Source organism: Arvicanthis niloticus, chromosome 22 (genome assembly GCF_011762505.2).
Source record: "Arvicanthis niloticus isolate mArvNil1 chromosome 22, mArvNil1.pat.X, whole genome shotgun sequence".
Taxonomy (NCBI): Eukaryota; Metazoa; Chordata; class Mammalia; order Rodentia; family Muridae; genus Arvicanthis; species Arvicanthis niloticus.
In genome coordinates, this window is record NC_133429.1 from 32,249,542 (window position 1) to 32,263,761 (window position 14,220).

Sequence of the window (14,220 nt, forward strand, 5' to 3'; positions counted from 1 at the left end):
AGAATATTACCATCATTCAAGAGGCTACCATAAACAGTGACCCAGTATCATCACATAAAAACTATAAACTATGACCTTGTATGTATCCACATCAAATCAGGTGGATAAATCTTTGCTTCTCTAACACTGCGACCTCTTTCTCACTAAACTAAGGCAAAATCTTAAGGGTGCATCATGTACACTGGACAACTCATACTAAGAATGTAGAATATATTAGAAAACATGTCAAGAGTCCAATCTCTTATAAAATTATGATCTAGGTTTCCACATGTTCTGCTGTAGGATTTTAAATATTCATTCTCAACTTCTTCACATGAATAACAGGGTCATCTTCTAAGCATCATGTTTGCAATTACAATGAATTTCCATTTATTCACTCACAATTATTCTTATTAGACCTTTTCCAAACTTTGAAATTCTATCTCATATTTTCTAGTATCCTGTTCTTAACTGCATGTTCTTGAAAATCATTTGATATATGATACCAAGTTTACATAAAACATAACTGTATTTCAATGTCTTACTCTGTTGTGACTTATATAAAATTTTTAAATACTATAGAATATTAATAGACATTTATCCTATGTATTTAGACATTAGGTTATTGTTTTACTGAAATGTGTAGAAGTCGCAAAGGGCTACAACCAAGATCTCATTTTGATAGGTCATACTTGGCAATCTTAAAAATTACACTGTAATTTTTTAGAGATGATGTGGAGATGAGATGTAAGGAAAAGGGATTTGATGAATTATGACATCTCTGTAAACCATGACCACACTATAAATTAGAACTAAGATATTTTGATATAAAGTGATAATTATATGAGAGTATGATATAATTTTTAAAAGCTGCAACTTACTGGAGACCATAATTTGGAAAGCCACTCATTAGCTGAAGCAGGAATTTCAATGCATTATATTCAAAATATTTAACCATTGTAAAGAACTTGGGATTCCCAAATCTTTAAAAGAAAATCCTCAATATTTACTATATATTCTTGAATATACATATGCATATTCTAGTAAAGGATAATAATCAGATAATAACAGCAATGTCTTCACAGGGCAAGATATTCAAGTTTCACCACTTCAGAATTTTAACAGAAATCACATTTCTATCCACTTCAGTATTTTCCTAACCCAAAAATATGCTCACCTGCTTTGATATTGAACAATGTAATTAAGTTTAATCCCATCAATAAAAACCCATGCAGAGCTAAACAGCAGTTGTAACTAAAACACACTAGTCGCTTTTTTTTTTTTTTTTTGCATTTTTTATTCAGCTAAAATCTTGACTTGGAAATAACAAGGGATGTCTGACTTGTAAATATAACCAGCCGTGAATCACAGATACTTTATGCTATAACAGCCAGTATCCACGCCAGTATACTGCCATTCTTGGACAGTCAAGACTATTCCCCTGAGACCTAATTCAAGGGCCCCTCCCCTAGTACTGCTAATTTACATGGTAGCAAATTTGGAACGGCTTGTGGAAATGAAGAACTCTCTCCTCTCTTGAAACGGAAGAGTCACGCTGTAGCACACCTGAAGTCTCCCAACTTCAGTGATATACATGAACCCACAAACATCAATGACAGGGAAAGCCTTAAAGTAACCTCTGGACTTGTTTTTAAATTGCTCATCCAGTATATTACTTTCTGGTTGTTGTGTTTTAATTACAGGTGAGTCTCACTAATGAGCAATTTCAGACTCCTCAACGAGGAAAGTGGGCCTCTGCTCCCGAGGACACAGTTTGAGTGGACAGGATGCTCTTCTGAGGCCCTGGTATTTTTCCTTCCTCCTGTCTCTAATTGCTTCTGTTTACCATATATCGCTTGTTTTCCTTGGCTATAAATCAGCCCTTCCCTTGGAGTCCTACGTCATGTTTTCTTGGTGTAGTTTTTCAAATAGAGATCTTCACCACCCTGGTGTTTCTTTATTTATTTTTCTTTAATTTGCATGGTGGAGACTTTGGTTAGTGTGGAGTTCAGTGATAGACCATAGCAGAAAAAAAAAAGCAAATTTTGGAGACAAAACTTCCCAGTAGACTCTTGCAAAATTTGCTGCAGGGCAGGAAAAGCTTGGGCATGTTTGGATGTTCCGCCAGCATCAGTTCTGCCTTACACACAAACAGCCATGAGGCTTCTTTCTTGACCTGTGGCCGATCTCCTTAAATATTTATTAGTATTTCATCGGACAACTTTTGCAGGATATCAGAACAGTGGTTCTGTAATGTTCTCAAATACCAGCCCTGTTCAAGCCCTGGGAATCATTGGAAAACTCAGAAAACTGGAATCTGCCTTCTTTTAGGGCTGCACCTGAACATCTCCTGGTTCCAAACTAGTTCCTAATACTGTTTTTGCAGAGTCATGAAGCTGTGTTGCAGTTTTGAGAAGAGCAAAACCACAGACTTATTTCTGATACTCATTCAAATGTATTTATATTACACTCAAGTAAAAACGTCATTGACCTAATGAGAACAATGAAGTTTTACCATGTTACCTTTTGATGGAATTAACAATGGTATTAACAGTAAGAACCGCTCCAGTCGGGCCATGTGGTTACAAACCAGGAGTATACATTGTTTCCTTTCAAAACATCCCTTAAACGCGCATATATTCTGTTTTCCTTAAGTCCTTTTTGTCAACAGGATCTGTGTTCCGCAGGACTATTTTCAGTGAAAATATTTCAAATTTGATCTATTTCCTTCAAATGTAATGAAGGAGAATACACAGATATACACAAACTTCAGGAAAAGATAAATCAGTAATGCCTAGTGATTGGGATGCTAGTAACTAATGGGGCATTTCTCCATCATGGTGGAATGTAAAAGTAATTTCTATTCACCTGATATAACCGGCTTACTACTGCATAAGCTTAGCCATTCTAGCTCATTCTAAACTCTGGCTGGCTGGTTCAATTCAGCTGTTGTGGTTGAAAACTCTTCTCCAAGCTGATTGGCCCCAAACTCCTCTCCAGGCTGACTGAATGCCTTTCAAGTCCCTTTGATTAAGCATATTTAACATGGTATGTTTTTGTATGAATATTTAGAATGAAAACATTTTCCTCTTCATAAATATAATTGATTTTTACTATCACTAGCTAGATCAGAAAAAATTTGGTTTTATTTCACTTTATTTTATTTGATTTTTATTTAAATTTATTTTATAAATTATATCTATACATTATTAAATACACATATGCATGGGGGTGTACATGCATGTGACTGCAGGTTCTCTTGAGACCACAAGAGGACATTGAATGAATGCCCAGCACTGGCATACAAGTTGATGACATGGGTGCTGGGAACCAAACTCTGGTCCTCTGGAAAAACAATATGCATTCTTAACTACAGGGTAATTTCTGTAGCCTCTAGAAATATGAATTCAAAAGTCACTTAATTTTTTTACATTTTACATGATTGGGAAATTGCTAGTTATTTGTTAACAAAGAAAAACAAGTAAAAAAAAAACAAACAAATTTGACAGAAAGAAGTCTCAGATAAAAACCTAGAAAATGAGCTTTAGTTTTAATTTTTGCCAATTTGTAGTTACAGTGGCTAGAAAGAAATATTTGTTAAAAATGTAGAAAGGAAAAATAAATTTAAAAGTACTGAATGAAGATTTTTAATAAAAAACACACTTGCTAGCATTTAAATTACAATGTCATGGTTTTACTTTGATTGGTTTCCAGAATACATTAGCTGCTGGAAAGGACAGTCCATTAAAACTCTGCTTGCCTGTAAGAAAACTCTAAGTGGGAGTCTAGGCACACCTTTAATCCCAGCACTGTGGAAGCAGAGGTAGGTGAATCTCACCAGCCTGAGTAAATTCTACAATAACCAGAACTCTACAGAGAAACTCTGTCTTAAAAAAAAAAAAAAAAAAAAAAAAGACTTCTGATTCAAGCACTTTTATCAGTCTACTAGTGAAACCATGACATGCCCTTCTAAGTCCAATGAATTTTTCAATGATTAGTAAGTGAAGATTAATTGTATAAAATATAATAGAATTATTAAAATAATGTGTAAAATATTTTACAAAATTCAGAATACCAACCAACAGAATTTGAAATTAAATTAGAGAAGGAAGGTAAAATTTTACTCATTTCTGAACCAAATAGAATAGTCACACATTTGACAATCTGGTTTTAATATGTCTGTGATTTGATATTTTCAGAAGAGCCAAAAGTGACAAGCCAATAAAAATATTTAGCAACTCAACTTTGCTGTATCCGAACAATAGAGAACCCAACCAAAGGCAGTATGATACATGAAGCAAGATATTTGCCAAAAGTTAGAGCCAAATTGGCTTAAAATCAACCATGGAGAAGCCACATTACACTGACTTTGCTATAAAATGGAAACAAGTTTTCTACCCAATTTATGTGACAAAGTTCAAATACAATAAACAAACATGTAACAACAGGTTTTCTTTTCTCTATAACTTAGAAAACAAAAATCCTGGTATCTCAGACCTATAAACTCACACCCTAAGAGACCTAGACATCAGGATCATGGATTTAATGCCAGTGTGGACTCTATCATGAGATCTCGTCTCTAAAATAAAATAAAAAAGAGTTTTTGAAGGAGATAACATAATCATTGGGTTCACGGGCTAAAATGTAAAAAGTTCATTTAGGAAGAAAGCTAAGTGAAGACATTTTGCTTTGGAAATCCCACAGAACACAGGATTGCAGGTAATTTATGTCCCCTTCTGTATTATCTTCAGTGCATTTAACAGATATAGATGGGCAAAAACAAGACCACATCCTATTTATTGCCCTATTACAGTTGATGGGTTTTCTTTTTGCTATAATACTTAACTTTCAAGTTTGATTTAACAGGGAGAAAGTGTGGTAGTAAGAATAAAACAATATATAAACCACACAGTTGAAGGCCCACCTCAAGTTATACATAGCCATCACCATTATCAGCATCATAGGTGGGAGACAACAGGAATTAGCATTTATTAACAATTATTGCAACTAAAATGATGTGCAGTCACTTTTGAATTGGTAATTGAATTGTTTAGTTCTAAATAAAGGACCACATTCATTTAAACTCTCAAAACCAAGTTCCTTTCTATGCTAGATTATATTCCATGAGCAGGGAAACTATCTCACACAAAGACTCTATACAATCCTGAAGATTCAAAAATTGTGTGCATGTGGACTGGAATAATTCCTTCCACTGACTCGTGACTCTTCTCTACAGTCTTGTGTCAACTCCTCTCATATCAGTCATCCTACTGGGAGGATCAAGTTAGTACAACAGAATACCCGACAAAGGCTGTGTACAGTGTAAAAGAAAGTCAAATTGTTACTGACAACTCTAAAGTTTGGAGTCCAAGGTGGCTTCATTGTTCTGAGCCTTAGATATAGGCAACGCATCATACAGAGAGCTGATTATCAGAATGATGGGTCACATTCCAAGCCAAACTGAAGAGCGCAAGGGGACTACCTATGATTTCATATCTTTGGGTATGAGCCCCAATGACCTAAAGACCACACAAGAGGTCCTACCACCCAATAACTGCCATGAAGATAAGCAAGTCTTTTGCATCTCAAGAACATTCAGTGAAACCAGGAAAGCAGAAGGCCTTTGAGAATCAGAATGTGCCTTTTCTGTTTCTTCTTAGACTCAAACTAATCTTTTAAACACATGTAAGCCACAAGAAAGCCAACACCAGTCACCAAATCTACATTAGCAAACCACATGAATGAAACACATGTAAAAGACAAAAGCCATTCCAGTAGAACCACAGAAAATTTTCCAAATAAATGATGGTTTGGGATGTTTTTGTTTTCTTGTATTATGTTGTGTTGGCTGACGCATGAATTCTCCTCCTAAGAAGTAATTTCTAAATTATTATTTGGAGCTAAAAGTAGTTCCGTATGATTAATTCAGTAATTCATACATTGATGTATATTTGGGACACATTGACATTGATGATGAACATAGTGAAACAATCCTATATGAAGCCTATCCTCCAGAAATTCCTCACAGTATCATGAGACTGTGAAAAGTATATATCCAAACAATAACCTTAATTGGAAAAACTCTGAAGATAAAATAAAGGTTTAAAATACAGCATACACATATTAATAGACCATACAATATCTTGGCTAATTAAATTGTCTGTAAAATAATTTTAAGTCAGATTAAAATCTTACTCTTATTCCTGAGGTAAGAAAAGTAAGGCTTAAGAGGGTAAATTATTAGGCCAATGTTTACACAGTCATTAATTAAATGGAAGATTTTCCCTAACTTCTATAAATTTTCAAGTACATATTTATATGGCTATAATAGTTCACTGTGTTTACAGTTATAAAGTAATATTGTTATATACTAATGGCTATATTAATTTCTATACCACAGGGAGTATCAAGTGGGAAATACTGGATTAGAAATGTAGGTCAGGTGGGACAGTGCATGCCTGGCATGTATGGATTTGAGCCCAGTAGCATATCCATGAAGTATGCTGACAAATTCCTATCATATCAGCACCTCAGCACTTGGGATGGAGGAAGAAGGATCAGAAGTTCAAGGTCTTCTTCAGCCACATACTGAGTTGAAGATTAACATAAGATTTCTCAGACCCTGTTATATATATATATATATATATATATATATATATATATATATATTCAACTATTCAACTTACTTTTAACTTTTCTTTATTAAAGTATATTTAGTTGCATATCTGGTATTACTACCCTAACCTACTTTTTTTGTTCACCTATCCAAGAGTATATATGAATCTAAAACATGTTTTAAATTTTCAGTGTTGAAACTTTAGATAAAAATTTAAATCAACAAACTGAAGTATTAATTCAATCATTAAAATCTATAATATATGCAGTAATGATTTTTAATAAATTTAGCACCTACAAATTCATGCAGACGGCTAAGGGTGTTCTTTTATTAAAGGCTACAATGAGAAAAGAAATAAATAAAACCAAATCAGAGCCTATTCTACCATAAATACTCTTGCCAGCTCCATTATTCACTTGCTAGTCAAACTGAGCTTTTTGTGCTCTGGATTTCTATTTAGTGATCTGGAGAAGATAACGTGTGAGGATTCCATGAGGCACAAATCAAACAGCAAGCTGCAGTCATGGACACAGTCTCTAGACTCTGCTATGCTGTACAGCATGTCTAGGTAACATCCATAACACAGATAACATAAAAAGAGAAGCCATATACCAAAGGGCTAGAAAATATTGTACCATCACCACACACTTTAGATGAAAACAAGCCACTGCTCAAATGCGGGTATCTCTGCCTTCTCCCCTTGTTCTCTGAATACTATAAAAGCCGATTTTAAAATGATGTGTTTGTAGAGAGGCAGCTGGTTAGATTAATCCTGAAAGAACTATCATTTGGAAGACTGAGTTGAAGATTGTTAGAGGTCAAGATAAATAATAGGAAAGGAAGACTAACCTGTTTTACTTTTTTGCCCAAGATTTTTAGCTTGAAAGGAATTCTTAAATCTTAACAAATTCCTGACCTCAATTCAGTATTTTCCCTAATATAATAATTTGGAAACTACAACATAACCACACATCAAAAAAAATTTTTAGAAAATACCCATTATGTCCTTTCAAATCATAAGCAAAATATAGGCTTAGCTTGATTTTTAAATATTACTCAATTATTTTAATTATATCTGGTTTTCCTTAAAGACTTATTGCACAGTTTAACATGCACTAATTTGGAGAAAATTACTTATAATTCTATAGAAACAATGAAAGCACCAAGTTAAGACACAGCTTCCTTTAGTCTTCTTTCCTTTACTTCCTCCATTCAGAGAAGACTCAAGGGCAAACATGTGGAAATGTTCAGTGTGTAAAAACATGAGGTGAGTGGAGGGAATCATGATGGGAAGATGACTTCAATCAATACAGATCACTGTCTAACACTGAGTTGAGCATGTGGCCTGAAGGCCCCTTTGGGGGTAAATCTATAGAATAATGCAAATACTCAGATGTACAGAGCCAGAAAATTGTCACAGAGGAGAATCCCCCAAAATAAGAAAGGGAGAGAGAAGGGGCCAAGTCAGTCCAGATGCAGAGATGAACAACACATTAACCCAGATGATAGATCCCACTGAAATGTGATGACTCTTATAAATATCAGGAACCAGAAGACAAGAAACACTACCCCAGTGATCAGAGCATTTTAGAGCCCCTTTACCAGGAAACTCTTATCTCTTTAGTTATGACATTATTGAAAGCACCCACTCCTGCAAATCTAAGCCTGGAATGATGTAGGGGATGAGACTAAAATTCCACAAACAAAATTACTGTTTGGTCTTTGAGAGACACCCAGTAACACCTGAAAAGCCAGTTTAATGTATTTAATGTATTTATGGTTCCTTGATGAGTCAAAAAATGACTGTCTTGGTATAGACTATTTCAACTTCAAGATACTACACACTCAGTGTACATTTCAGCTAAAGTATAACTAAATTGTCTATTATTTAGTAATGAGTAGAGGTAACAAAGAGAGACTCATTATTATGAGTATAAGCTGGTATGGTAGATAAAAATTTATTTTTAAGGGGTAGAACCTGTCATACAGAGTCATGCAGGGCCATTGGAGAACGTTAAGTCATTGCCTAAAGGTCACCAAACAGACGAGGAAAAGAAATCAACTGTCCAGCGTGAGAATAAAGGAACAGCGACGCTAGGCAGGTGGTGCTGAAAAGGAACACAGAGAGAAGAAGGTAGTTGGGGCACAGCGAGATGCAAAGAAGTGAAACTAATACTCTGTGAAGCAGGTTAAGTAGGCGGGAGGTAAGCTGATGATGAGTTGGTTAAAAAAATGAATGCAATCCTTACACATAAATCCTACATATTCCAGCCTTGGGGTATGGATAGAGAGCTAATGGAGACGTCTGAGTGTGGAGCAAGGGACTATGTACAATTGTACTAAACCAATCAAAAACGTATTGCAGTCTCACCTAAAGTAACAACAAAAGGAATTGAATGGGAAAGGTGACTCAGATAAGCAGGATGCACTGATAACTTTGTTGCTGAACTTTTGTTATTGGAGAAAGGGAGGTAAGGGAGCCTCTATGGTGGCTTCCAAATCTCTGCCTAAGAAGACCAGAGGGAAGGGATTCAATCCAATCCAATTCTATTCAATTCAGTTCAATCGTGGATTGAAAGCCGCTTATGGAGGAAATTTGAGAAGTCAGAGAACAGAAGATAAGGACAAGAGGCACTTACTAAGTTTATTATTGTGTTTATTCTTAACGCTAAGATTTTCATCCGTTGGAACCTCAATAAATATATTAGAAATGGAAAGCCTCCCTCTTTTCAACCTGAATGCAAAGCTTCTGAAATCCCTACAGATTCAACATAATAGTAGGAAGGGGGAGGAAAGGGGAGAGGGTGGGAACGCAGAGGAGGAAACACCTGAAAAAAGTCTTTGTTAAAAATATAAAGCTTGAAGCTCTCAAGAGTGCCCCAGATGCAAAACTCATTAAGTCAAAGTGCACTGACAGATGCATAGAGTTTTAGAGTCCAAAGGCACCTTAGAGATCCTGTAATCCAAGTCAGCATTTTTATAGAGGAGGCAGCAGCAGTGCAGAAAGGTTAAGGCACTTGGCAAGAACACACAAGAAAGGCCATCGCCAGACAAATTCCCATGATGCCTCTGCTGCATCTATGGACCACACTCAGGACCGGCTGAAGGTAGAAAGAGGTATAGACCAAGCATCCGGAGCAGCACGTGTGCCTGTTGCTTTGAAACCTGGGTAACATAACTCATACATCTCAACACCGTTCTAAATAACATTTCAGAAAGTAAACTTTTAATTCACTTGTAATATGCTTCCACTAAACCTGCAGAAATGATAGTATTTATGTCTGTTGAAATTTACTATAATCCCATAGGGATAGCCTGTATTTCATAGGCACAGGGGATGAGAAGTGCCTTGCTCATGTTCACAGAGGTAATAACTTTGGGGATCAGAACTTGAGCCCTGGAAATCCAGTTACTGGATGTATATTCTGAACATTATTCAGAGTATCAGGAAGATGTTCTTCCACTCGATCAGTTTGAAACATTGTAACTTTGAAATGTGTATGCTTACATTATTATCATCTGCAAACTTGTATTAACTTTTAAATGAGGTCCAAAGTTATCTAGGTAAATCATTTTTATATGAAATATTTGTCTTAAAAACCTGGTCAATGGCAAAGCACAGTACCGTCTACAAAGTAGAAGCTTATATCAATTCAGATCTATTACATTGCCTGCATTGTAAAATAAGCAACGCCATCAAGTTACATCCGTAACATTAGTGTTTACACCCAAATTTTTCTATGACCACCTTGGCTAGGGCTTTTGATATTAAAGACCATGTGTAACAGGGATGGGGTATAAGTTCTCAAATTAATTGTTTCCTTCTCTCTAGCTGTCATTGATCTCATTCACATTTAAAATCCAGGATGTCACAGCCTAAGCAGGCAGGAGATTAGAGGCAATGTTTTTCAGCAGACAGAAATGAATATTTCTTAAATATTATTCTAATTCTTGCATACAATATCTAAGCAGAAGAAAGATGGGGTATAACTGAGACTGTGGCATGCCAGGTTTCTAAAGGTAAAGGTATAGTTTGGAAGAACAACATGGGGCTCCCAGGTCCTGACTCCACCATGGTGTTAAGGAGGAGAAGGAAATTGTAAAAAAAAAAAAAAAAAAAAAAATGACTGACAATATATGGGATCTCACCTGATGTAGGGACAGGAAAGACAGCAAGTCTGCTAACATGAGGAGAATAGACAAGTTGGTTTGCTGTTAACGGTTTAGGAAAGTTTTCTCACACGGTCCTTCCATCTGCCACCCTGCCTCTCAACATCAGTTTTACAATAGTCACTCAAAACCCTATCTCACATGCTATCTGCACTCAGAATGTTAAAAGAACTATGCTTATTTCTTGAGCTACGTGGCTGCTGACATGTTACACAGTTAAAAAAAAAAAAAAAAACCCATAGGGCTTATTTTTAACCGTTAAATTGAGTGTCTCTTTAAAAAAATTTTTTCTTTACATATCATAGTGTGACAAAGACAAAGCAATCCTGCAGTTTTATCATAGGAACAGCATTCAAAGGACACATGGTGAATATTAAAATACATATATTCGAGTCAGCATTTGGAAATGATGGCAGAAAGAGGAATGCGTGATGAACAATCCAAAAACAGATATTTAACTCACAAAAGAGGCAAATAATATAATTGCTCTCTTATTTCAAAAAGCCCAGCATTATGCTATTGTTTAAAAAAAAAAAAAAAGTAGTAGCACATACCAGCACAGAGCATAAAAAAAAAAAAACAAAAAACAACCAACAAACAAACCAGATACCTTTAATTAGTTTTGAGAATTGACTTAAATGGGGACTTTTATTTTTAAACAGAAGGGACTATCTGGAAGAAATCTTAAGTACAAAGATTTTTACTGGAAAGACTTCAGGAACCCCACAGCTTAGGTGGTAGTGTTTGATCCTAAATCCCAAAACACAAATCTTAGCAATCTACATCCATTAAGTAAGATTACTCAGCTCCTGATGGGCCCCAGCTTGCTTCAGGTGTAAGATGACAGGCATCTCCCCACTGCAGTATATGGGAGCTCTGTTGCTAAGAGACCTAGCAGAGGCTCAGAGGATGGGTGCCTCCAGGTCTTCTGGGACTCCAAAGGATGCTCTTGGATGCTGTCCACTACAAAAGGCATCTTCAAGAACATAAAGCAGTTCACCTTGATTCCCTACGCAAGAACCTTTGGGCTGTATTTTCCAGCTAGTACTCTGGTCCACCTAGCGAGATCCTATGAGGACAGTACTTACTCATGCATGAGAGAGGAGATGCTAAGGTTAGCACTCAAAACCACTGTTGTGTTGACACGAGTGGGGCTATTCTTTTATATCATCTTTATTTTTATTTATTATTTTAATCTTTTTTTTTTTTTTTTTTTTTTTGCTTTATCACAGCTACTGATGACTGAGCGATGTTTGGTGAATGGAAATACTACACTAATCCTTTTGGTATGGGGTGGTCACTACAGGCTTTCAGTTTTTAACAAGCAATAAGCCTATGGACAGAAGCAGTATCTATTAACCCGGGTTCCTCTTATACATCACCAGATGGTGTAAAACCACAATTAAGCAATATAGAGAGAGGGTAAGCCTTTTATTGTAGTATCCTAGATCAAAGTATCCTCTCTTAGAACTCCATTTTCATTCGTCTATGAACCTGGTCAAATACTCATTCCTACATCAAGCGTATTCTTCTTCCCTTGTAAACAATGGGCCACCTCACTTTAATCTCGACAGAGTACACTCCCCTTCTATCCCGTCTACACACTGGGATGCCCAGGAGCTCGCATTGTGGTTTTGTCTACTCCATCCACCCTTTATGCCTCGCATCCCTCTATGGTAGGTTACAACTGTTGGTTTCACTTAAGTGTACCGCCTGGATACCGTCCCAACACATCTTGTGAGAAAGAAAGATGGCTGCCAGACACTGAAACTCTCCGGCAACTGCGTCTGCACTTGTTCCTAATCCTTTGGGAGTGCCAGAATTCCTGTTCTCCGTCTGTCTGCGGCAGTTCTTTCTAACCCTAGGTCTGGAAAGGCCGTATGCTTATGCTTTACAAGTACAAAGGAGAGCGATTGGCAGTTCCAACAAGGAAACAATAAAACAGCAACTGGAATCTATAGCCAAGCCAGGGATTAATGTAGCAGCTTTTAAAATGGTATCCTTACCATCACAAATTGAAAAACAAACACTCATATATAGAACTGATGCTACAGATGATTATTTAAAAAGGTGCTTCAGAAAGGACTTTGATGGGATGCCCAATAAAATAAAGAGAAAAGCAATTGCTTCCTGTGGCTCCCCCTTCCACCTCCACCTCAGCTCCAGAGAGGCTACACAGACTGAGGCACTGTGTCAGCACATGTTCATTTTTTTTCAACACTACAAGAATTGCCAAAAAAAAAAAAAAAAAAAAAAAAAAAAAAAAAACTTTGCCAATGAAGAGAGGAAAAATTACAGAGTACACTCATTCATATGGAGGTGCTTGCATGGCTGTTCACTGAGAGGAAGGCTAAGATTTTCTTCAATTCTGTGACTGCTTTAATTGAGGCCAGAAAGAGTACCATGAGAATGTGACATTGCCTCTTCTAAAATGTGTTCCCAGTTTTCTTATAGCCTGTTCACAGTGTAGGTGTGCACCATGGGGTTATAGCTAAACCTACTAATCTTTACTGATGGGAAACTTATAATAGTTCAAGTATTTCCTGAGCAGTCCTGACTGGAGTTTACAGTAGGCTTAAGTTAGAGAGAACTTGGTTGCAGAATGTGTCCCTTTTTATTGGAAGAGCTTGTTGCATACCCCTGGAGATGTTATTTTACAGTTAGTTTCACACATTTTGTGGGGACAAGTCCAACTTTTAATTCAGACCCTCTGGGTGATAAATTTCAGTGCCATGACAAAATTTCAATCCCAAACCACAGATGTCAGTGGTTTGGGACATCTATCCCAAACTGGTACTTGTAGCGGAAACAGAAAAAACGTGACCGATTACCACAAAATTGTCCATTACCAAACAAAAGTTAAGTATAGATGGCAGTAATTCATTGTCACATGCATAAAGTGGTACAGGCCTTACACCCAAAAGACTTGTTGTTTTGATAACATTTTGAAGTCTATTAATCATTTAAGAAAACTACAATCTCCAACATATACATTAAAGACCACAATGTAATTTACTCACTTGAGACATCTGACCTTACTTACTAATCGCTAAATTAACTCTCTGGTTCTCTTTGTCCCAGAGAGACTATTCAGTGTGGTATAATTATAGGACCATTTGGTTGTGAAGATTGAAAGCATGTTTCCTTTTTTTAAAACTTAACTCATGGAACTTCATTCATTAGTCTATCTCTCCACCCCTTGTAAGTAGACCTTCCTCCCTAAACCTTCTTTCAGGGAAAAGCAGACCTTCCAGGGTCATCAACTAAATGTGACATAATCAGCTACGATAAGACAAGGCACATACTATCACATCAAAGCAAAAAATGAAGGATGAAAAGGGTCCCAATGGCAGGTAAAAGAGTCAGAGGCAGTACTTCACCCCACCCCACCCCCACTACCAAAATTAGAGATCGCACCATAACAGAGAGCTACAAAACCTTAACACATATGCAGA

The 14,220-nt window shown here is 36.4% G+C and overlaps 1 protein-coding gene across 2 annotated transcripts in view; it reads right to left on the reverse strand.

The window, feature by feature from the left end:
- Positions 1 to 14,220, reverse strand: part of Nav3 (neuron navigator 3) — a 712,871-nt gene that overhangs the window by 318,502 nt on the left and 380,149 nt on the right. The window lies entirely within an intron of this gene.